Source organism: Pan paniscus, chromosome 7, assembly GCF_029289425.2.
Source record: "Pan paniscus chromosome 7, NHGRI_mPanPan1-v2.0_pri, whole genome shotgun sequence".
Taxonomy (NCBI): Eukaryota; Metazoa; Chordata; class Mammalia; order Primates; family Hominidae; genus Pan; species Pan paniscus.
This window is the reverse complement of record NC_073256.2, coordinates 41,381,123-41,402,957: the sequence shown is the minus strand read 5'-3', so window position 1 is coordinate 41,402,957 and position 21,835 is coordinate 41,381,123. Positions and strand designations below refer to the sequence as shown.

The 21,835-nt window shown below is 47.7% G+C and overlaps 1 protein-coding gene and 1 long non-coding RNA gene across 5 annotated transcripts in view; one reads left to right on the top strand and one right to left on the bottom strand.

The window, feature by feature from the left end:
• PEBP4 (phosphatidylethanolamine binding protein 4) overlaps window positions 1-21,835 on the top strand; it is a 286,848-nt gene that overhangs the window by 102,246 nt on the left and 162,767 nt on the right. The window lies entirely within an intron of this gene.
• Window positions 7,680-19,555, bottom strand: LOC103786962 (uncharacterized). Of its 2 annotated transcripts, none has more exons than XR_004672834.3 (3): window positions 19,226-19,555; window positions 16,806-16,883; window positions 7,680-13,430 (listed from the first exon to the last, which is right to left on the bottom strand). It is a non-coding gene; the product is annotated as an uncharacterized LOC103786962 (long non-coding RNA). The 2 variants fall into 2 exon arrangements; XR_004672835.3 differs by having other exon boundaries at window positions 7,680-12,929.

Sequence of the window (21,835 nt, the reverse complement as noted above, 5' to 3'; positions counted from 1 at the left end):
GTACTCCACATAGTGTGTCTTTTCCCACAGCTCTCTTCTCCTTCGACAAGCAGTATCTTCATTCTCCTCTACCTCCCCTCCTCCATCCATATCTGTGCTTCTGAACGCATCACATCCCGTTGCAGTGTGGTGACTGATAGCAGCTTACAATGTGATCTGTCCCCAGGGACTTTGCATGATAGGAGTCTGAACAGTCTTAAATTTAAAGAAGATGGAAGAGGAGGAGAAGAAAAGGGGCTGTATTTTCTCAATTAGCAGAAAAAACAGATTTTACTCAATTTTGAATGTTTCTCCTATGCCTCAAAAAAATCTTTCCCACCTCTCAATGTCTACGCTAAGCCGTAGTATATTTGGATTATATATATACACACACACACACACACATACACACAGATATATGTGTATATATATAACACACAAATATATATAGATAGGTATAGATATATTATCCATTTTAGATTTAGCTATATATAATATCTAAATATGTTATATATAAAAATATCCAAATATACCATATATATTATATATATTAGAGATGAAGAGAGAGAGAAACTATCATGTACATCAGTATACATAGAGAACTAGTGAGTTAAAGGGAAGAGACACTAACTGTGGATTTTAAGGCGTCATATAACAGGTCGTGACATAGTTGAGGCACCTGACACCTTCAAAATTCTGCCTTATCATAAGTTGTCACCTTGCAACCTCTGTGTAATGCTGTTTCTACCAAGGGCTGAACGAGGCATGGGAGAGTCTGTGTCACTGCTGAGCCTTAGCTTGAACAGTAATAAAGAGGCCAAGGACTGCTGGGGTAAATGAGAAATGAAATAGGTAACGTGGTTCTCCAGATACCCAGAGCCAGAAAATGCTGAATCAGAAACACAAAATGTCAGGAAAGTGAGAGTAGGAGTGCGCCTGAGTGAGCCTCAAGAAACCCCTAGCAGGTGAGGTGGAAGGAACCCCATCATTGGGATGAGGAGGGGAGATCAGGGAAGACTCCCCTTAGCCTGAGGATGGCTCTGAGCAAACACGTTGGAGCCTGGATAATACCCCACTGAACACTGCAACTATCGGTTAAAGGAGCCATTGGAGTAAGAATTGATAGGTCAGTGGGAGCAAAACTCAACCATTCCTGATTAATTACTATTACCGTGGCCTATGTATTGCTCTAGTTCAGATCTTCATCAGATCACACTCCAGCTATGACAATGATTGTCCAAGCTCCATTCCCTGTCTCTCCTCCCAGACTAGGACATCTTCTTCTTCTGGGTTCCCACATCATTCTAGGTTCCAGTGGCACTTGTCTTACTTGGTGCAAGGATGTGGGATTTGGGAACATGGTTTCATCTCTCCAACCACAATACCAGCAACTTTCAGGCAACTGTCTGATGCCACACAGCAAATCTGCCCCAGGGCAGAGGGGGCACTAGGTAGGCAGTAACTGAGAGCACAGGCAGAGAGGCTGGCATGAAGAAACCTGCCCATGGGAAGCAGGGCCAATGCCACCTAGGCTGGGTTCAAGGATGTGGCCAAAAAAGCAGAACTTCCGACAAACTTGGAAAACTAGTCAGGTTACTGAAACAGGAACTTAAGCTTCTCAGCAAATTAGACGTAACAGATGTAAACTGGAAAAATCAGTGAACTTGGAGATAGAGCAACAGAAATGATCTAAAGAAATATAAAGAGAGAAAAGAAGGCTGGGGGACAGAACAGAGCACCCAAGCATTGTGAGACAACATAAAATGGTCTAACATATGTATAGTTGGGATCTCATTAAGAAAAGAGAGCAGAGTAGAAGAACTATTTGAAGAGATAATGACCAAGAACTTGTTAAAGAAAGGCAACATACCACAAGTCCAAGATACTCAGAGAACCTTAATCAGAATTTTTTTAAAAATCCACCTAGATGTGTTATGATCAAACTGCTAAAAACCAAAGATAAATTCTGAAGACAACCAAGGAAAACAGAATGCCGGTGTCCCCCTCACCAAAGCATGTCTAAATGCTTGTGAAGAAAATATGTTCTCCTGGGACAGAGTGAAGGAGGGTATGTGGGGAACACATGTGTAAGCCCACCCCAACATTATTACGCCTCTCCAGGTATTAAGATTCCTTGCTTTATATCAAGGAATTTCTGTCATCTTAGCTTTATTTAGTATAGGATGCCATTCAGTTCAGGTTTCCTTTCAGATAACCCACTGAGTGAACAGAACCATACCCAGATGATCCAGCCAGTACTTTGGATCCAGAATCCATATTGATCAATATGGCCCAATTGAAAATGATCTTCTTTCCTCCGTGATCAGCACCTTACTATACATTTCTCAGATTTCTGCCAATAAATATTAAAAAACAAATGGCACCTACTCTGGTGTGAAAGTCTACTGTTTCAGAATCAGACTTTGTGCTTGTCTCCCTTGGCCGTGCTGAAATCTGATTCTAGAATAGGTCAGGAGCAGCCAGGGGTGGTAAGTGTCGACCTCAGGGAGAATCAGGATTCTCTTGCCAGACAGGACCTGGGGAAAAGGGGCAGCTTCTGCTGGAAAGGGAGGCTCAGCAGGGTCTAAGTCTCAGTTACATGAATTCAGCATCCCCATTCACAGGGTTCCATCTTTCCCAGTCAACACCGTCTCCCATAAGAGACCTGATGAGGCTGTGAACTTAACTTAGGTTGTAATTCAACAACCTGCTGGGTCAGACTTCACTTCTGATTTCAGTTTTGTTGGCCCTGAAACTACAAACCATGGGAGATTCTTTCAGGATAGTCTTAACTGTTCCTTGCTCTTCTGATTGAGCCTTGAGCCAAGAATTTATTACTATTTTATTTTATTTTTAGAGACAGGGTCTCAGTCTGTTGCCCAAGCTGGAGTGCAGTGGCATGATTATGGTTCACTGCAGCCTTGACCTCCTGGAATTAAGCAATCTTCCCACCTCAGCCTCCTGAGTAGCTGGGACTACAGGCACATGCCACTATGCTTGGAATTTTTTTTATTTATTTTTTATTTTTTGTAGAGACAGGGTCTTACCATGTTGCCTGGGCTGGTCTCGAACTCCTGGGCTGAAGCCATCCATCTGCCTTGGCTTCCCAAAGTGCTGGGATTATAGAGTGAGCCACTATGCATGGCTGTGCCAAGAATTTAAACCTCAAGCTTCTAACCATTTTTCTTTACTTTTCCCACTTCTGGCAGAAGAAGTCATCTTATTCCAACATCTTTATATTCATCATTCTGACATAATAATCTATCGTGCAATTCCGCCAAACTCTTATCTTCAATGGGTACTTTGTTGTAGGTAATCACACTTGATAATCAAGATTATTTTGCTACTATATGCCGCGGGCTGCCAGTGACACATTTGCTAGTGGTAACCTGTGCTCTCATCTTCACTGGTTTTAAGCAATTTGATTGTGATGTGTTTGGTGTAGTTTTCTCATGTCTCTTGTGCTTGGCATTTCTTTGGTTGGGCTTCTGGGATCTGTGGGTTTACAGTTTTCATCAAATTAAGACATTTTTCAGCCATTATGTCTTCTAATATTTTTCTAATATTCCCTAAAAGGGAATTTTAGGGACTCCAATTGCATGTATATTTGGCTACTTGAAGATGTCCCACAGCTCACTGATATGCTATTCTGGTGGGTTTTTTTCAGTCTTTTTTCTCTCTGTGTTTTATTTTGAATAGTTTCTATTGCTGTGTCTTCAAGTTCACTAATATCTTATTCTGTATAGTTAACCTTCTGTTAAATCTCATCCAGTGTACTCTTCATCACAGACAATGAAATTGTTATCTCTTCAAATCTGAATGGGGTCTTTAAAAATATTTTCTATGTCTCTGGGAATATATAAGCCTTCCCCTACCTTCTTGAACATATGGAATATAGTTATAATAACTGTTTTAATATATTTGTGTATTAATTCCATTGTCTGTATCATTTCCCAGTCTATTTCAATTGATTGTCTTTTGTCCTTGTTATAGCTTCTATTTTCCTGCTTCTTTACATGTCGAGTAATTTTTTTAGGTGCCAGACATTGTGGATTTTTACTTCATTAGGTGTGAAATGTCATTATAGTCTCATAAATATTCTTGAGCTATGATCTGGCATGTGGTTAGGCTCATTGAAAGCAGTCTGATCCTTCTCAAACTTGCTTTTAAACTTTGGTAAATAGGACAAGAGCAGCGTTTTTCTAGGGCTAATTTTGCCCCACTGCTGAATACTCTCCCTGCTGCCCCAGGAATTCTGTGGCATTTTTACTCTGCCTGGTGGGAATACAAATTTATTCTCAGCCTTGTGTGAGCCCTGTAGACTTTTCCGTCTGTTTCTTTCAGGGAATTATTTCTTTGGACTCAGTTTTCTCACATGCACATGCTGATCTGTACTCAACTGAAGACTCAAAGAGGACCTTCTGCAATTTCCACAGTTCTCTCCCCACACAGCTGCCTCTGCCTTGTGAATCATGACCACCTTAACCCCCTTGGACTTGAGCTCTATCTCCTCAACTCAAGGTGACTGTCAGGTTTCCTGGGTTCTCTCTTTCTGTACTGCTGCCTAGAAACTCTATCAGGCAGTAAGTTGGGGTGATTGTAAGACCTTCATTTGTTTCCCCTCTTTTGCTGATTACTACCCCACACTGCCTGAAGTTCAAAATCTGGAAACCATTGTTTCATGTATTTTGTTCGGTGTTTTCATTGTTTCAGGTGGTAGGGTAAATCTGGTTCCTGATACTCTATCTTGGCTGGAACCAGAAGATCTTTACCTGTCTTCAAATCCAACCAGACAGATAACCAACCCCAAACATGAGGCTCTGTAGCCTACAACCTCTTCTACTTCCAAAACATGATGTCAGTCCGTGTTTACTTGCAGAAAATGGAAACCATACTCTAGCATTTTTTAAGCAGAAAACTAGTTAATACAGAAAATTGTTAGATGGGCTGAGAAGTAGGCTGTAGCTTAGGCCTCCAGGAATTATTCCACCAGGAATGAAGCCACCAAACTGGCCTACCAGAGGTAAGTATGGAGTTTTCGTTTTGCAAGATGAAAAGCATTATGCAGATGGATGGTGGTGATGCTACACAACAGTGTGAATGGACTTCACGCTACTGAATTATACACTTAAAAACAGTTAAGATGGTAGATTTTAAATTATGTATATTATGCCATGATTTTTAAAACAATCCATACGTGTCATTTAAAAATAATTTAGAAAAGATATTACTTAGAAAACTATTCAGATATTTTAGCATTAAATAGGCTGACTACTAAAGTTTTATTTCTCACAAGTTGACTCAATGAAGTGTGACTCTTAGTCCCTCTACTTTCTCCTTCCCTGGTTTCTTTTTTTTTTTTTTTTTTTTTTTGAGACGGAGTCTTGCTCTTTCGCCCAGGCCGGACTGCAGTGGCGCGATCTCGGCTCACTGCAAGCTCCGCCTCCCGGGTTGACGCCATTCTCCTGCCTGAGCCTCCTGAGTAGCTGGGACTACAGGCGCCTGTCACCATACCCGACGAATTTTTTGTATTTTTAATAGAGACGGGGTTTCACCGTGTTAGCCAAGATGGTCTCGATCTCCTGACCTTGTGATCCGTCCGCCTCGGCCTCCCAAAGTGCTGGGATTACAGGCATGAGCCACCATGCCCGGCCCTTCCCTGGTTTCTTAAGCTGAGAAGGAGGCTGTGGTCCATGGTGGGAGGATGATGAGGAAGGGTCAGAAGACCTTGTTATAATCCCAGCTCCATTCCTCCTCTGCTGTCTGAGGCGGGCCCACCTACGTGGGCTTCACTAAGGGCTTTAGCTATCTCTCTGAGACTTCCCTATAAATAAATGGAACATTTGCCCACAGGACCCTGAATTTTGCATCAGGAGCTTCCCATTGTGTGCTAGAGACAGTACTATGCCTAACTGTATCGTCATCCCCACACCCAGACTCCTCCTTCCCCCAAACAGCTTTGTCTTCTGAGTGGGATGAATCACACCAGCCCAAGAGGCCAAAATGAACACTTCTTGGATTTGTTACTTGGGTTTCATTGGAGGGAGATGAGGATGTGGGAGACAGCAGGTGAGGTAGGACAGAGGGCAGGAGGAGCCTGGTTCCATGGCTCCCACCCCACTTTCTGCCCTGGCATCTTCCTATGTGTGAGCCACTTATACTTGCTTTGCCTTGACTGCCACATAAGCATTCATTCATTCATTCATCTGGCAAGTGCATATGGAAGAAATATATAACACAGCTGACCTTTATTGGACATCTGGTATTGTGTCAAGGTCATTATGCTGCATATGTTATCCTATTTAATAAGATGGGAAGGGCCGGGAGCAGTGGCTCATGCCTGTAATCCCAGCACTTTGGGATGCTGAAGCGGGCAGATCATGAGGTCAGGGGCTCAAGACCAGCCTGGCCAACATGGTGAAACCCCATCTCTACTAAAGATACAAACAATTAGTCGGATGTGGTGGTGCACACCTGTAATCTCAGCTACTCGGGAGGCTGAGGCAGGAGAATCACTTGAACCTGGGGAGGCAGAAGTTGCAGTGAGCTGAGATTGCTCCATTGCATTCCAGCCTGGGTGACAGGGTGAGACTCCATCTCAAATAAAAAAAAAAAAGGGGGGGGGAAGATGTTGAGGAAACAACTTTATTCCCAAGTTACTAGTGAGGTTCAAGAAGGTAAAGTAACTTGCCTAAGACCAAGCATGCTTGCCAGTAAAAGTCAGGATTCAAACCCATGTTGTCTAATTCCAAACTCTGTGCACCACACTGCCCTGCTACCTGCCACCTGCCAGGCGGCCTCTGAACATAGTGACCTCTAGACACACTCTGTCTGGTGGACAACACAGTGTGATGTGGCAAGTGCCACTATGAAGGTGTGCCCCACAGTGCTACTGGGGCACAGAGAGGGGAAGCTGGGAGTTTGAAAGATAGGGCTAATGATACCTTCCCCATGTAAATAATGGAGAATGGAGAATGCACCAGATTTCACCTTGGGGTCTTTCCAACGCTGAAATTTGTAAGTCTATGACTTGAGGTTGCTTATTGACATAAAGTTCCTGAAATTCTAGAGAATCGCTGCCCAAAGTGTGGTCCGTGGACCAGCAGCATCGGCATTCCCTGGCCACTTGTTAGAAATGTGCCATTGCGGGCCCCAGCCAGACCTACTGAACTGATGTCTGCAGCTTAGTGAAAGTCTCAGACTCTTGAGTGTTCATTACTGCAGTTTCTCTCTTGGATGTTCTCTTGCCTTTCACCTTCAGCCCCTGGATTTCCTAGAGCACAATTGTTGCTGAGTCCCCAGGGGAGGAAGCTACCTCTTCTCCATCACCTATCTCCTTCCAGGGCTCTCTGTCTCTGTGCCTGTTGAGAGTGGCAAGTACTGGCTCATGTTCTCCTCACTCCTATCAAAGAACATGAGGTCTTCCAGGTAACATCTGGTGGTGCTCAGCGGCTTGCTCAGAGACCTCAATATTGCTTGGCTCAACCAAAAATAAATTGGAAAAGAAAATTGAACATTGCATCAATTTGGAGCAAGTTTATAAATTCTGCAGCTAAGCAATACCAATAGAAAATGATAGATCGCCACCGAGCAGGGCGTCCCTGCAGTGATGTATAGTCACATTAGCTGAAATACCGTATTACATGATTCTGCTTTATTACCAGTGTTGGTGGCAGACAGAAAAACAGATTACACTTGAGTTCAAATCGATAGGAACTTTATTTACCGGCCTTTTAAAAACATATTTCTGCACTTTATAAAAACATACGGTAGATGCTATTGATAGAGGTTGTCTGCTTGTTAAAAAGCAATTTGCCCAAAACGAGGCTTTTAAGCTGTAATTTACGGCATTACCTTTTACCTCCTTTAAGGGTTCTGTTTGCTTGGCTGTGCTTTGACGACTTCCTTAGACTTCTCTTGCCTTTAATTTTTCTCTCCCATTTACCATCTCCCTAAACTCTGAGCTCCCCGGAGCCTTAGAGCAGAAAGGAGAACAGGGTAGCATCTTCTGAAGGAGATTGGGGTCTCTCCCCAAAGCCCAGCTTCCACCTTCCTCTTCTCAGCCCCTGCATTGTTCTGGATTTTGAGGGGGCTCAGATGGCCCAGCCTCTGCCTCCTGCTGTTTCTCACTCCCATGGTCTTCTTTTCCTCCTTTTCCCAGCTCCAAAATGGGTGCTTCTCTCCTGAGCTCTGATTTCAACAAATCCTGTATGGTAGGAAAATTATCCCCATTTTATAGCTGTGCAAACTCAGGCTCTCAGAAGTCAAACCCAGGTCTTTTGAGTCCAAATCAAATCAAGTCATTTTCGAGGTTTGAAGATTGTGCCCGGCAGTAAGCCTGGTGCTATGGGAATGCAGAGAGCTTATGATCCACTTGAGAAGACAAAACAAACATACTTTTGAATAAACTATGAGAGGTACTTCTCAGTGGTTAAATCACATAGTGACTGAGCATATGGGAGTTTGCCGAAGCCTGGAAGGCTTCCTGGAGGAGTAAGCCTGTGGCCAGGATTAGCCCCGGGTTAGCCAGGAAAGCGGAGAGATGGGAGCTCCCAGCATGGGGAATAAGGTGTAAGAATCCTGAGCCCAGCACTTCCTGACATGGAAGAAGAGAAGACCTGGTGGCATGCTGGACAGAAGTGAGGAACCAGCCAGCTGGGCACAGGGCCTGGTGGCAGAGGCCCAGAACACTGAGATTTGATGGGGACAGAAGTGAGGCATTGCAGGTTTCTGGGCACAGGAATAGCATGAAATTAATGGTTTAGGAAGATGATGTCATAGTGATGTGTGAGATCCTGGTTGGAAATCTGGGGATGCGGTACCAGTGCCCCTGAGCAAACTGGTGTGGCCCAGCCCAGGAGGGCTCCAGGAGCCTGGCCAGAGATAGGCAGAAGCCACGGCCACCTCACTTACAAGCCCCACCCTCATAGCAGGGGCCAAAACTGAGGGTTCTCCCGTGGCCGGTCCTTTTAGAACTGGATGGGTTGGGGCATCCGGTAATCCCAACACTTTGGGAGGCCGAGGTGGGCAGATCACTTGAGGTCAGGAGTTCGAGACCAGCCTGGCAAACATGCTGAAACCCCATCTCTACTAAAAATACAAAAATTAGCTGGGCTTGGTGGCACGAGCCTGTAATCCCAGCTACTCAGGAAGCTGAGGTGGGAGAATTGCTTGAACCTGGGAGGTGGAGGTTGCAGTGAGCTGCGATCATACCACTATACTCCAGCCTGGGCAACAGAGCGAAACTGTCTCAAAAAAAAAAAAAAAAAAAAAAAAAGAAGTGGGTGGGTTGGCCAAACATCCTAGGTTGGCCTTGCATCCAAGAAGTTATGTCCTAAAGAAGATGTGTGGAGTCCCCTGCAGGCCACCGCAGGGGACGACAATTAACTGGAAATAAGTAGACAGCAATTAAAATGAGAGCACTCACTCCCTTTTTATTGTCATTGTTGTTGTTATTAAATTATTTTGAGTTAGCAGGTGTACAGATAAGGGTCACAGTGAAAAGCTAACCTCCCTCCCACTCAGTTACCTACTGAAGCAGCTCCTGTTCCCAGCGTGTGCATGCGCGCATGCGTTTGTATTCTCCAGAGACACTTCAGAGGGTTTCTTTTTAAAGACAATAAACTAAAAAGTGCTAGAGAACATCATAAAACTTCATTCGGTAAATACGTTCTTTGAGATGGTCTTGCTCCGTCACCCAGGCTGGCAAATATGATCATGGCTCACTGCAGCCTCGACTTCCTGGGCTCAAGCGATCCTCCTGCCTTTGCCTCTCTAGGAGCTGGAACTACAGGTGCACACCATCACACACGGCTGATGTTTAAAGGTTTTATAGAGATGGAGTTTTTCCATGTTGCCCAGGCTGGTCTCGAACGCCTGGGCTCAAGGAATCCTCCCACCTTGGCCTCCTAAAGTGCTGGGATTACAGGCATGGACCACCGCACCCAGTCTTATTTGGTAAATATTATAAAAATATACTAGGAGTGGCTGGGCACAGTGGCTCACGCCTGTAATCCCAGCACTTTGGGAGGCCGAGGTGGGCGGATCACCTGAGGACAGGAGTTTGAGACCAGCCTGGCCAACATGGTGAAACGCCATCTCTACTAAAATTACAAAAATTAACTGGGCATGGTGGCAGACACCTGTAATCCTAGCTACTCGGGAGGCTGAGGCAGGAGAATCGCTTGAACCCAGGAGATGCAGGTTGCAGTGAGTTGAGATCGCACCATTGCACTTCCACCTGAGCAACAAGAGCGAAACTCTGTCTCAAAAAAAAGAAAAATTATATATGTAGAAATACACACACACACACACACACTAGGAGTGTCCTCAAGGCCCAGTAACTTGGGAGGATTAAAAAAAATAAATACAAGAGATAAGGAGAAAAATAAGGAGAGATGAGTCACAATTAGACTAACAGTCCCATCCCCTCCCCTACACCCTGCAACTTTGCTTTCTGACTTGAGCAGTGTCCCACCCCACCCTGGGGTGATCCCTGGGCCTCCTCGAATCCCTCTGACCTTACCCAGGAGACCCCTGCCACAGCAGACAGTGCTGCTAACTGCTCCCTCAAACACCCACCTCTGCCCCTACCTGAGAACTCCCCACCTTCTGGGCAATGTGCCCAGTGCCAGCTGCCAGCCAGGTGGGCCACCCCATCTCAGGTCCCTGTCACTGTCCCTGTTGCTGCTGTGTGAGGAGTGGGGGCATGCCAGGTGCACCAGAGCTCTCAGTGCACCTGCTGGTCCACTACTCTGGGACAGCAGGATGTGTGGGGGCTACAGTCTTACCCCAAAGGGCTGCAAATGGCAGGGTCCTGCGTGGCTCCAAACTGAAAGAGGTTACACCTCTCCCTGCCCCTGCATGTTGGCCTTGACCTGGACTTGACATGTGCTGAATGCTTTCTACATGATTCCATTTAACCCTTACACCTCCATGAGACAGGCATTGTTTTCAGCTGCATTTTAAAGATAAGAAAGTCTAGACTTGGGGAATTTAAGAAGCCTTCAAGGTCCCACAGCTGCTAACTGACAAGACGATGGGATGTATTACACGCCTGGTCAGATTCAATGGCTGTGAGGTGTGTTGAATTTCCTCTTGACCAGCATGGATGGAAGAGCTGCCTTTCGCCTCTTCCAGAACTGTGCCGTGTTTCTGGACTCCATGGTTGGTGGCCGCTTCTGATCACTTCTGTCTTGCCTGTCTGTAAAGTGCAGAAATAGACCCTGAACGCCTGTGGGAAGAAACGCTTACTCATTTGACAGTCCTAGCACTGAACAGATAGTTATTCTGGAGCAGGGAGTCAGTATTTGTCTAGTAAGGGTTTCATTGTTGAAGAAATGATTGATGAGTGAGCAAGTGAGTGAATAAATGAATCAACAGGTGAGTACGACTTCCCTCCTTAACCCGTAATTCCATGTTAGTCACAGGAGAGAAGTGAGCCTGTCTCCTGCAAAAGGATGCATAAGTCAACCCTGCAGGCAGTCTGTGACTATGAAGCCAGGAGGCCGGTTCTTGGGGTGGCCTATAAGCTGGTATGAAAGCAATTCCCAAACTCAGGTGCTCCCCTTCTCTTGCACACAGACGGTGTGCCTGGGACACAGAGCTGGCTTCCCAGGAGGACCTGGTGAATACCCACGAGGCGTATTCATCTGCATGCATGAGTCCTGACTTCTTTCAGAAGCTCACTGGAGACCTTGGGCAGAGTAGCTTCACTAGCAACAGTGCTGAGGATGCCAGGAAGTGGAGACGATGTCCACAGACTGCCTCCTGTGTCCTTCTAAGCTGGGCATCTTCTGAGGCTTTTTCACACTGAAACGGAAGAGCACAGCTCCTTTGCTTCAGGCAGAAGGTGAGTGCCAGCTCCCTCACTTACTCCGGAGGACTCACAGTTGCGTCGTGTGCCTGGTGCTGGGGACCAGCAGCAGGTGTAACCCAGCTCGGCAGTCATAGCAGGGAAAGGCCAGTGCCAGCCTGCTGCTTGTACTTGGTCGTGGAGGCAAAGGGCGGGTGCTGGAGTCTGCCAGACCTGGGCTTGAATTCTGGGTCAGCCCTGTACTATCTGTGTGACTCTGAGCAAGTCATCTAACCTCCTGAGCCCCAGTTTCTTCATGCGTAAAAGGAGGAAATAAGAGAAACCATCTCATGATTGTTGGAAAATTTAGATGAGATGATTTATGTGAATTCCTCAGCACTCATAAGCTCTCAATAAACAAGAGCTCTCTTTATGAACTGGCATCAAGCAAGGACGGTGTTCATCTCCTGGGGCCGGGTAATACTCATTTCAGTATCCTCACAGTCTCCTTGCATTGCATTGAAAGTACCACTGGGTGCAAAAAGCTTCTCTTCTTACTGCCAACAAGTGTCCACTTCATTTGGGGAGAGTGCAGTGAACTCTGTTAGATGTAACCTGATAGTTATCTCACAGTAAGTGCTGCTGTGATTCAGGATGGAGATAACACCACAGGGTGGGGCTTTCTGGAAGAGGTGAGCTTGGCCATACTTTGAAGGATGGGCAGGACTTGAATGAGCAGAGATTAAAGGGGAAAGCTTTTTCAGGTGAGATAAAGGGAATAAGACAGATCCCAGACCAGGAGGCAAACATTCACATTGGAGGATGCAGCAAAATTAAGGAGAGGACATTGGGAGAAGAGAGAGAGGATGTTGAATTGAACTTATGTGAAGGCTGGGGACAAGGAAGAAAACGCTCATTGGGGAACAAAGGAAGTCAGAAAGCACCCCGGGCTGGGGGAAATGGCCCTTTGTCAAGGGGGTGGATGCTGCCTTTGGAAGAGGTTCTTTCTTCTCCCTTTCCCCCTCTTGGTGCTCTCAAGTCATGCACTGAGTGAGTCTTGTCAACCAGCTCTTCCCTGATTAACTCTCCTCCCGGAGCCTTAAGTCACGATCTGCACTTGCTTCTCTGTAATAGCCAGGTGAACCGTGCCATCCCACTAGGAGAGAAGAATGCACATCCTGACATTCTAATAGGCTCAGCAGCAAAGACAGTGCTATCATCGTGGTGGTGACAGTAGACTCCAAGCCCTGCCAGGTAGTTTTCACAACTTTCTAGTCTTCCTTGTCTTATTAATTAGGAGAGTCTATCTCGCAGATTTGGGGCTATAAATCTCAGATAACAGCTCTTCAACCTTCATAACTGCTTCTAACTAGGTGGTAGAACCAGGTGCATTTCATCTTCATTTTAAAGAGGTCCCTGTGTCTGCTATCTGTGTGGGAGCCCTCTCTGCAGGTTGGGAGCAAAAGGAGCTGCTGGTGATGGCAGGCAGCGGGACATTTTCTACGTGGCTCTTCACTGGCCTCCAAAATTGCCAACTCTCCAGCCCTTAAGTCAAGATGCATCAACTCCAGCCCCTTCCCTGGTTCCCTTCTCAGATTGGAGGACACATGTCCGGGCATCGGAAGCCTTTGCACTCCAACATAAATATGTGTGAACCCTGGAGCGGAGAATTGGTGAAATCAGCTGATGGTGGAGTTGTCCCCCCCTTTTTTTGTATCCCCCGCAAATAGTATACAGTAATCAAAATTTAAGCCACCTGAGATGAAATAATTGCTTAACAATCATATAAGACAAAATGATTCAACAAATGACAATGAGGCCCTGTGATATACAGAACAGATGCATTCAGTGTACCATATTATAATGCGCTAATACAAGATTGACAGCACAATAATAGGAGTGAGCAGCAACTCAGCCTATAATTCCAAACCAAATGTGAGGCTGTCCACAGAACTCAAATCCTAGCAGGCTGCAAAATTAGAGGTAACACCACGCAAGGTTCAAGACGACTCATTAGCAGGTTGGCAGAGTGTTTCAGGAGCAAATTTTTCTGTCGAAGGAACTAATTTTGTGCCATCTTCAGCTCACCTTTTTTTTTTTTTTTTTAAGTGTGCAGATACAACCTTCCCTGGAGAGGGATGTGGGGGTGGGAGGTTGAGATCTGGCCAGAGCCCCTTGGGGCACAGGGAGATCAGGTCACTGGTGTGGGTTTTTGAGTGGGTTTGAGTATTGGGAGAGTGATCTGGGTGTGTTAATGGGTGATGCAAAGCAGTGGTGATGTGGCAAACACTATGCAGGCTGATCTCAGTGTGAGAAACTGATGGGACTTTCTGCTGCCTCCTTGGGGCTGTTCTCACATCAGAAAGTGTTTGGATCAAGGATATAATGAAGGATAATTGTGATAAGCATCCTTCCAGGTCCGAATTTCTGAACCTTTAAACAACCATCATAATCCCTGCTTTCCTATAGATGCCCCTGTTGTTTTGATGGTGTCGGGGATTTGTTTTAATCAGGTGTGGGAAGACATGCAGACACAGAAATGGCTCTCATGAAGGAGGAAGTTTTATAATCACAGATCCCTAGAGGCAGGGGGTATGTCTCGCAGGGCCACATGGGGGATACCCCAGGCTCGGTTGGGAGGCAGAGGGAACCAGGGAAAAACCTGAGTAGGAGTCTTCATCGTGGGAGGAACAGGTGGGGTAGGGTGAGCAGGGTTAGGGTTGGTTAGTATGAATCATTTCAACAGGCTCTGGGTATAAGGACTGTTCCTAGTGGTCTAGTACCCGCCCTGGGGTGGTTTGGGCAGGTGGATAGTGGCCTGGAGTGTAAAAATCTGATAGAGGAGGTGGTTGGTGGTATGGGCACTGGACTGGTAGGTTTTCATAAGCAGATTGTTCTCACAGAGGAATTTCCTATTTCTAGGAATTAGCCCTGGGAGGGGCAGTCCCTCCAGGATCAGTGAGGCCCCAAAATGTCAAAGCACAAAAATTACAGAATAAAAAGACACGATTAATACACCTTCATAGTTTCACATCTGCGGCTGCTTTCTCTCCGGGAGCCACGGTCCCTTTTCTGCCAGTTTGAGGCCTCCCTCTGTTCATGATCAAAATAGGGCATGGTAGCATCACCATGCGTGCATGACAAAAAGTCGTGGTACATTCTCCACACCACCCCAAATCCTGGATCTGTGAGGTCAAGAAAGAAAAGCACCCACCTCCCTTCAGCTGGGACCCCCTGCTGGCTCCGCCCCCCTCTGCTCAGTGCAGGGCTGCCTGGGTGTGGCCAACACTGTCTGGGTCACTGGTGCTGTGGACGCACACTTTCCTAGAGTTGGACTAAGACACCCCATGTCTCCAGTTCTGCCAATAACAGGCTGTGGGCCTTGGCAAGGCTGCTGTGATTTCCTGTGTCCCCATTTCCTTCCCTGAAAAGTGACAGGATGGATCCCAGTTCTAAATGCTTATTTTCTCTGAAGAACTGGGGAAAGGATAGGGAGAAGCAGGAAAAAGGTGAATGAGATGGAGGGCCGGGGGGTTCTCTAATCTTCACAGAAAACCAGTGACGGCCACATGTTGGAGAAGCCTCCCAGGTATCATTGACAACCCCTTCCTCATCTGCCCCATTGAGCCAGGGATGGCAGTGATTCAACACCCACAAGGTAGCCAGGCTTCTACGCTTATTACCTTGAGTAATTCTTACAACAGCCTGAGGACAGAGTAGCCACTCTCAGCACCATTTTACTGCTGGGGAAACTGAGGTGTAGAGAGGTTAAGTCAATAGTCCCCACCTGCTCACGGCCACACAAGTAGTAATGGAGCGTGGCCTCCCACCGCACAGTTTCATCCCTAATTGCTGTATGCTACTGCCTCCCTCTGTCATGGGCAGGATCATCCATGTAGGACTGGATGGCTTGAGTGTGATCCAGGCAGCAACAGGGATTCATCCCAGGGGGAGTTATTCCAAAGAGGGAGAGTGAATCCCAAAGGAGAAGCATTGCCCCATGGGGAGAACGCTATTTGGAACTTAAGGGATTTCCACTAATTTCTTATCTTAACAAGTATTTTGTGTCTATTAGATACCTGGCATGGCTCTAGGCACTGGGGACATACAACTGCGAGTGAGATGGTCCCAGTCCTGCACTCAGGAAGTTTTCAGCCTGGCAGAGCAGGACAGACATAAGAAAAGTGAACAGATAAATACAGTAGCTGCAGGAAGCCCGAGTCTGAGGGGCTCTGGCCTGTCTGCATCCGGGTCTGTAAGTTGGCCAACCTTGGACGCTTGCAAAGGCACAAGTCCTTGTAGGTGATAGGAAGGTCTGAGAAGCCAAAAAAGAGGGTGAGAGGCACCCCAAAATGAGCAACTACCGCCCTTAGGCTGGATGGAGAAAGGGAGGATGTGGGATTGGGAGAGTCCAGAAACTGGGGCATCCCTGGGGACACTGGAGCCCCGTGGGGCCCCATGGACACAGTCAAGGCCACAGTCACTTTTGGACGCCAAGAGGGAGAGGTAGGAATATCCTGGCTTCTTCTTCCCTCCTGCCCTTTAATTTCCTGCCAGTACCTCTAGATGGCTCAACCCAAACTAAATCCAGAGGATCTGGGAAGCCTGGGAAGTGCAGCCATGGGGGTCAGTCCCCACCTCTTCCCCCAGGCAGAGCAGAGCAGGAAGGGTGGTGAGACCTGGCAAGGGCAAGCAGGGCCCAGGCCCTGGCCCTGGCCCCGTGCTTCCCCTTCTTTGGGGACTGCATCAAGGTCTTGAGGTCTATAGAAGCTCCTGGTGGGCAGGAGAACCAGTGGCTTTGAGTAGAGTCTGGGTCTAGGCTTCCCCTGCCAGAGCCCCAGTGGGTCCCTCCCCGCCCTCACTGGTCCACCTGGGCCACTCCACATCCATCTCTGCATGGCCGAGAGAAGGCTGCAGAATGGGGAGGTAGGTATCGGGAAGGGCAAGTAGGGAGAGCACCTGGCAGAGAGGAGGGCACAGGCCACCTGGAGCTGTCCCCAGAGCCCACATGCACCTGCCATACAGTAGGCACCTGCTCAGTGAAGGAATGGAGATCCGGTTCAGGAAGGGTCTCAGCATCAGAAACAAAACACGTACACCAACAGCTGCCCTGAAAGAGAAGTCAATGTGAGTGTAAAGCAGGTGATCGCTGCCTCAGGAGCGGTTTTGAACAAGTTTTTCCTTTAAAACCCCAGGACGGCCATCTATAGCCCCCATCTGCATCCTCCTGCCGAAATAACAATACCTCACATTTATAGAGCCCTTTGAGCTTCTCAAAGCAAGTTCTCATGTCATTTGACCCTCACAAAAGCCCTGTGAAGTAAATGGCAGGGACGGTAGTTGAGGTGGCTAAGGTCACATGGGCACCTACTGAAGAGGTGGGGCCCACTCAGGGCTGCTGTCTCGCCTTCTAGCTGAGTCTCCCCCAGGCTCGAGTGCCTGTGCTTTGTCACCCCTCCCCATCATCCACTGCTTTCAGGGTCCTGGCCCTGGGCAGAGCCCCAGGCGGCTCTCTCCTCCCCATCCCCTTGCTCAGGCCCCACTTTGGGTAGAGCTATCCCCACTTGAAGCCAAATTTGGATGCATGTGGCAATCTACTTTTCAGTCTGAGAGATCAAAAGGAACAATATTTTCATCTGCCGAGACAACCACCACAACAAAAATGGTGCTTAACACCCTTTTCCCAAATGCAACATACCCCTCTGTGTGCCGTAGAATCTTACCATATTTTGCCATGAAATAAACACACCAGAAAATTTTTTTCTTCTGTGGAAGAGGATGGAGAAAGTTTGGTAATTAAAACTCCCATCGATCAATGCTTAGATCTCAGAGATAATTGCATTGCTGCTGCAGATGTTTGTTGAATTACGCAGTTTTATTTTCAAGCGTGTGTGTGCCTTAAGGCCTGAAATCACACCTCCCCCGGTGTGAAGCACCCCTGGGCAGGCTCCCTGTCCTCCCCGACCCTCGACCCTCGTGGGACAACGTGGTGAGAATAGCCCGGTGGTAGTCCTGGCTCTGCCTCCAATTAGCTATATGGGAATGAGCCTGTGATCTATCCTATCTGGACCTCAGTTGCTTCTGTAGATTGAAGAGCTGGAATTGGAAAATCTCAAGGTTCTTTCCCTCTTTTGATGTTTCTTGGAGTCAACATTCCTTTTGAGAGGTGTTCTTCTCTCCCCACTGGCTTGAAATCTCATCTCTGCTACTCACCAATTCACGCGTTCACAAGACGTTTACTGAGTGCCCTTTTTTGGGCAGGTCCCATTGTGAGGCTTGAAAGTACAAGGGTGACTAAGATATAGTTCCCACCTCTGGGGCGCTCACGGCCTGGTGGGATAGGCAGTCCAGAAGCAGACATGTCACAATGCAATATGTTGAGTGCCGTTCTGTCAACATTGAGAGCGTTGAGGCCACACTCTCGTTCTGTGGCCTCACACAGATCAGTTAAACCTCCATGTCTGGTCTTCATCGTCACTGGGGATATTTTCTTCCCTTCCTAGCTGAGATCTGTTCACTGTGAGTGGGCTCTGAGATGAGATTAGGATAGAGCATAGTAAAATGTTTCCCATGGGGAAGGGCTTGTCCTCTCTTTCAGTCTCAAAAGAGATGAAGGAACACAGAGGAGATACCACCCGCCCCATAGCCACGCTAAGCTGGGAACAAGAACTATAATTTTTAGCTCATCCCCCTACCCGGTGCTCTGTGATAAGAAACCAGCCCAACATCATTCCGGATGCCCTCTTCCAGCCTCCAGGGTCTGCCCGTGATGGCTTAACTGTGATGATAGTTAAAATGCCAGAATACTTTCAAAAGGACGGCTATTTTCCCCTTGGCATCCAGCTTGGCCTAGACATCCAGTTTGCTCTCTGTTCCCTGAGCTCCAAGACTCCTCTCTGATGAAGCCAGGGAATGCACCCCTGTTTGGAGATCCTGTGCTCTGCCGACTTGCTCAGGCTGGCCAGTAGCAGAGTCCGAGTGAGCATCCCAGAGGAAGGAGGCCAGAGGACCCAAACCCAGAGGTGCCAGGCCCGGAGAGGGAAGCCCTCCCCACCTGTCTGCGCTTTGTGATTAGATATGAGCAATAGGGTAACTCACAGGCAGCAATCTCAGTCACTTGGTGTGTCAGGTAAACTGACGGGCAGAAAAGTGAGAAAGCACCACTTGGAAACCCGAGGCCACTGCCACACGGGGCCGGGTCCTGCCACCTCTCAGAGCCCTCCCACTGAGCATGCACTGACCCTCCACCCTCTCCTGCAGAGCCCATGCTGGTCTGACCTGCAGGATGTGTTTTCCGTAGAGGCCCCCAAATACCATCTTACCAGGCCAGTCCCCTACTATATTCTCTAACCTTAAATTCCAGGGATTCCGCCCCTCCCTCCCTCCCTCCCTCTCCCCCTCCCTCTCCATGCTCACCCTCCACCCCCTTTCCCTCAGGAGCTGCTCCTGTACCTGGAGTAGATTCACCTGCAAACACTCAGCTTGCAGGAGCACAGCAGACTGGGGAGTTTCCTTTCCCAGCCAAGCTGAGTTTGGAGGGGGTTGTGGGAGGAGATGGGGAGGGCTGGGGACACAGGTTGAGTCTCTAAAGAATGAGGACTGCATTGCCTTCTTCCCTGCCTCCTGGTTACAGCTGAGAAAGTAACCAACTTCGTGTGTGTCTGTGTGTGTGTGTGTGTTTGTGTGTGTGTGTGTCTGCGCACGCGTGTGCAGTGTATGGATGCACAGACGGCCCCTCCATGGTGGGGTGGGGAGCCGTTCTCTCACCCTGCAGCTTTCTGCCTCTCCCTCCACCCTCCTCCAACTCCCTGCGTCCCACACTGCAGGTGTCTCTGAGGCAGTGTTTATGTAAGCAGCTCATGTTCTGCCGAGCGACAGCGAGAAGCTGTTGTCAATTCGAGGAAAGCCCCCGGCTGCCCACATGTGTGGTTGTCCCCGTGGGTTTCATAACAAGAGGGGGAGGTGGGGTAGTGGGCCCCTGGGGTGAGGGTGGCTGGGCTCAGCCCAGCCCAGGAGCCTCCTCCCCGCTGCCAACAGTGAGCCCGCCCGTGTGTTCACAAGCTGCTGGCCTCACCTCCTCTCCTCCCAGCTAGTTTCCCAGCCGTTTGGTTATGGAGAGACAAAGTCAGTGCCTCCTGGCTCTGGCTGGCTCTGCCCAAGAATGTAGTACTTGGGTCGTGCTGGGCTACTGGAGTCAGGGCAAATAACCTGACATTTTGAAGGCACGAAAGTCCCAAGGACCTGCCAACCAACCAGGAGGTTGGTTTGATTCTGACCTCAGAATCAAAACATGGACCCGACGTTTTGATTCACAATAAGGACACGTAGCCCCATCATCTTTCTATTCCAAAGTCAGCTGTCCTCACCCGGACAACTGAGGACAGGGAGAGACTGGACAAAAAGGGCTCTTAGCCATTACAGTAGAAATGGCTGGGACACCTTATCCCTGAGGCTGAGGGCTGTTTGAGGATTCCCATTCAGCACAGCCTGGTTTGAGGAGGAGAGAAAAGACCAAAACATGGTGTCCACTTGATATGTTTATAAGGGTGGAATAAACTCCCTGAAACCCAAATCATAATTCAAATAGCTAATATATATGGAGTGCTTTTCTGATCCAAGCTTCATGCTATGAAGTGTACATTTCAGTCCTGGCAAAGACTTAATGAAGGAGGCACTATTAGCCTCATTTTAAAGATAAGGGTCCAAGGCCCAGAGAGGTTGAATAACTAGTCCAGCCTCACACAGCAGTTAAGGGAGAGGTTCTCCTTTCTACCCTGAACATTAACAGAAATGTGTTTACATTTTCTGGCTAACCAAGCCAGATTTTGGCTTTGCTCCAAGGAAGCCAATGTCCCACCTGAGAAGTAGCTTTGTTTAAACAGTGGAGAAAATAATTCCTAACTCATTTATTTACTTCTAATTTTACACTTCAAGTGCTGTTTATTTTCACAACACAAGCGCTATAAACATACACTGTCATCGATGAAGCACGTTTGTGAGGTGCCCCTGGGCTGCAAGTTGAGGTAGAGACAGAACATGTCATCACTGGTAGTACCTTCATCATTGGATGGTGACCTCTCTCCTGAGTTTCTTGCTTTTCAAGTGCTCCCAAGTATTGTCCTGCCGACCCTCTCCTGGAATGAGGCCAAAAAGAAAATCCTGAGCACTGGAAGAATACGCTGGATACTGTCTCTTCTGGGTGGTTCATCCTTTCAGTCCTTCAACACACACTGGATGCTGTTAATTTCACCATGGGCCGTATGCACTGGTGATGCAGAAAGTGCTGAGATCTGATCTCCGCCCTAGAGGAGGCTGGCAGAGCCGGTAGACACGCCACCGTTGTATGCATGGTACATGTTAGCAGCTGCGGTAATAAGGGAAGAAGTGGTTGCAAAACAGGTGACATCTGTCGGCCAGGCACGGTGGCTCACACCTGTAATCCCAGCACTTTGGGAGGCTGAGGCAGGTGGATCACTTGAGGCCCGGAGTTCTAGACCAGCCTGGGCAACATGGCGAAACCCCATTTCTACTAAAAGTACCAAAATTAGTCGTGTGTGGTGGTGCATACCTGTAATCCCAGCTACTCCAGTGGCTGAAGTGCAAGAATCACTTGAACCCGGAAGGCTGAGGTTGCAGTGAGCCAAGATCACACTACTGCACTTCAGCCTGGGTGACAGAGTGAGAGTCTGCCTCAAAAAAAAAAAGAACAGGTGACATCTGAGCAGAATCTTGAAGCTAAAAATTCTAAATCTAGAAAGAGCATTGCCGGTAGAAGGAAGACTCAATGCAATACCAAGATCTGGAAAGACCAGGGTGCAAGTAGAAGTGTGGCTTGAGACTTCGCCGGGTTTCTGGACAGTGGTGGGTGACGTGCTGGGTGACAGGCAGGAAGGGTAGGCTGGGGCCAGTTTGTGAAAGCCTTGGGGACTGGAACTAGACAACCTGGACGCTAATAATTCCCAGCTTCAGCCTTCGCAGACGACAGGGGACTAAGTCAAGACTAACTGTGAAGCGGGGTCCCAAGTGTTTATGTTAGAGACAAGAAGTGCCAAAGTTTGTAAG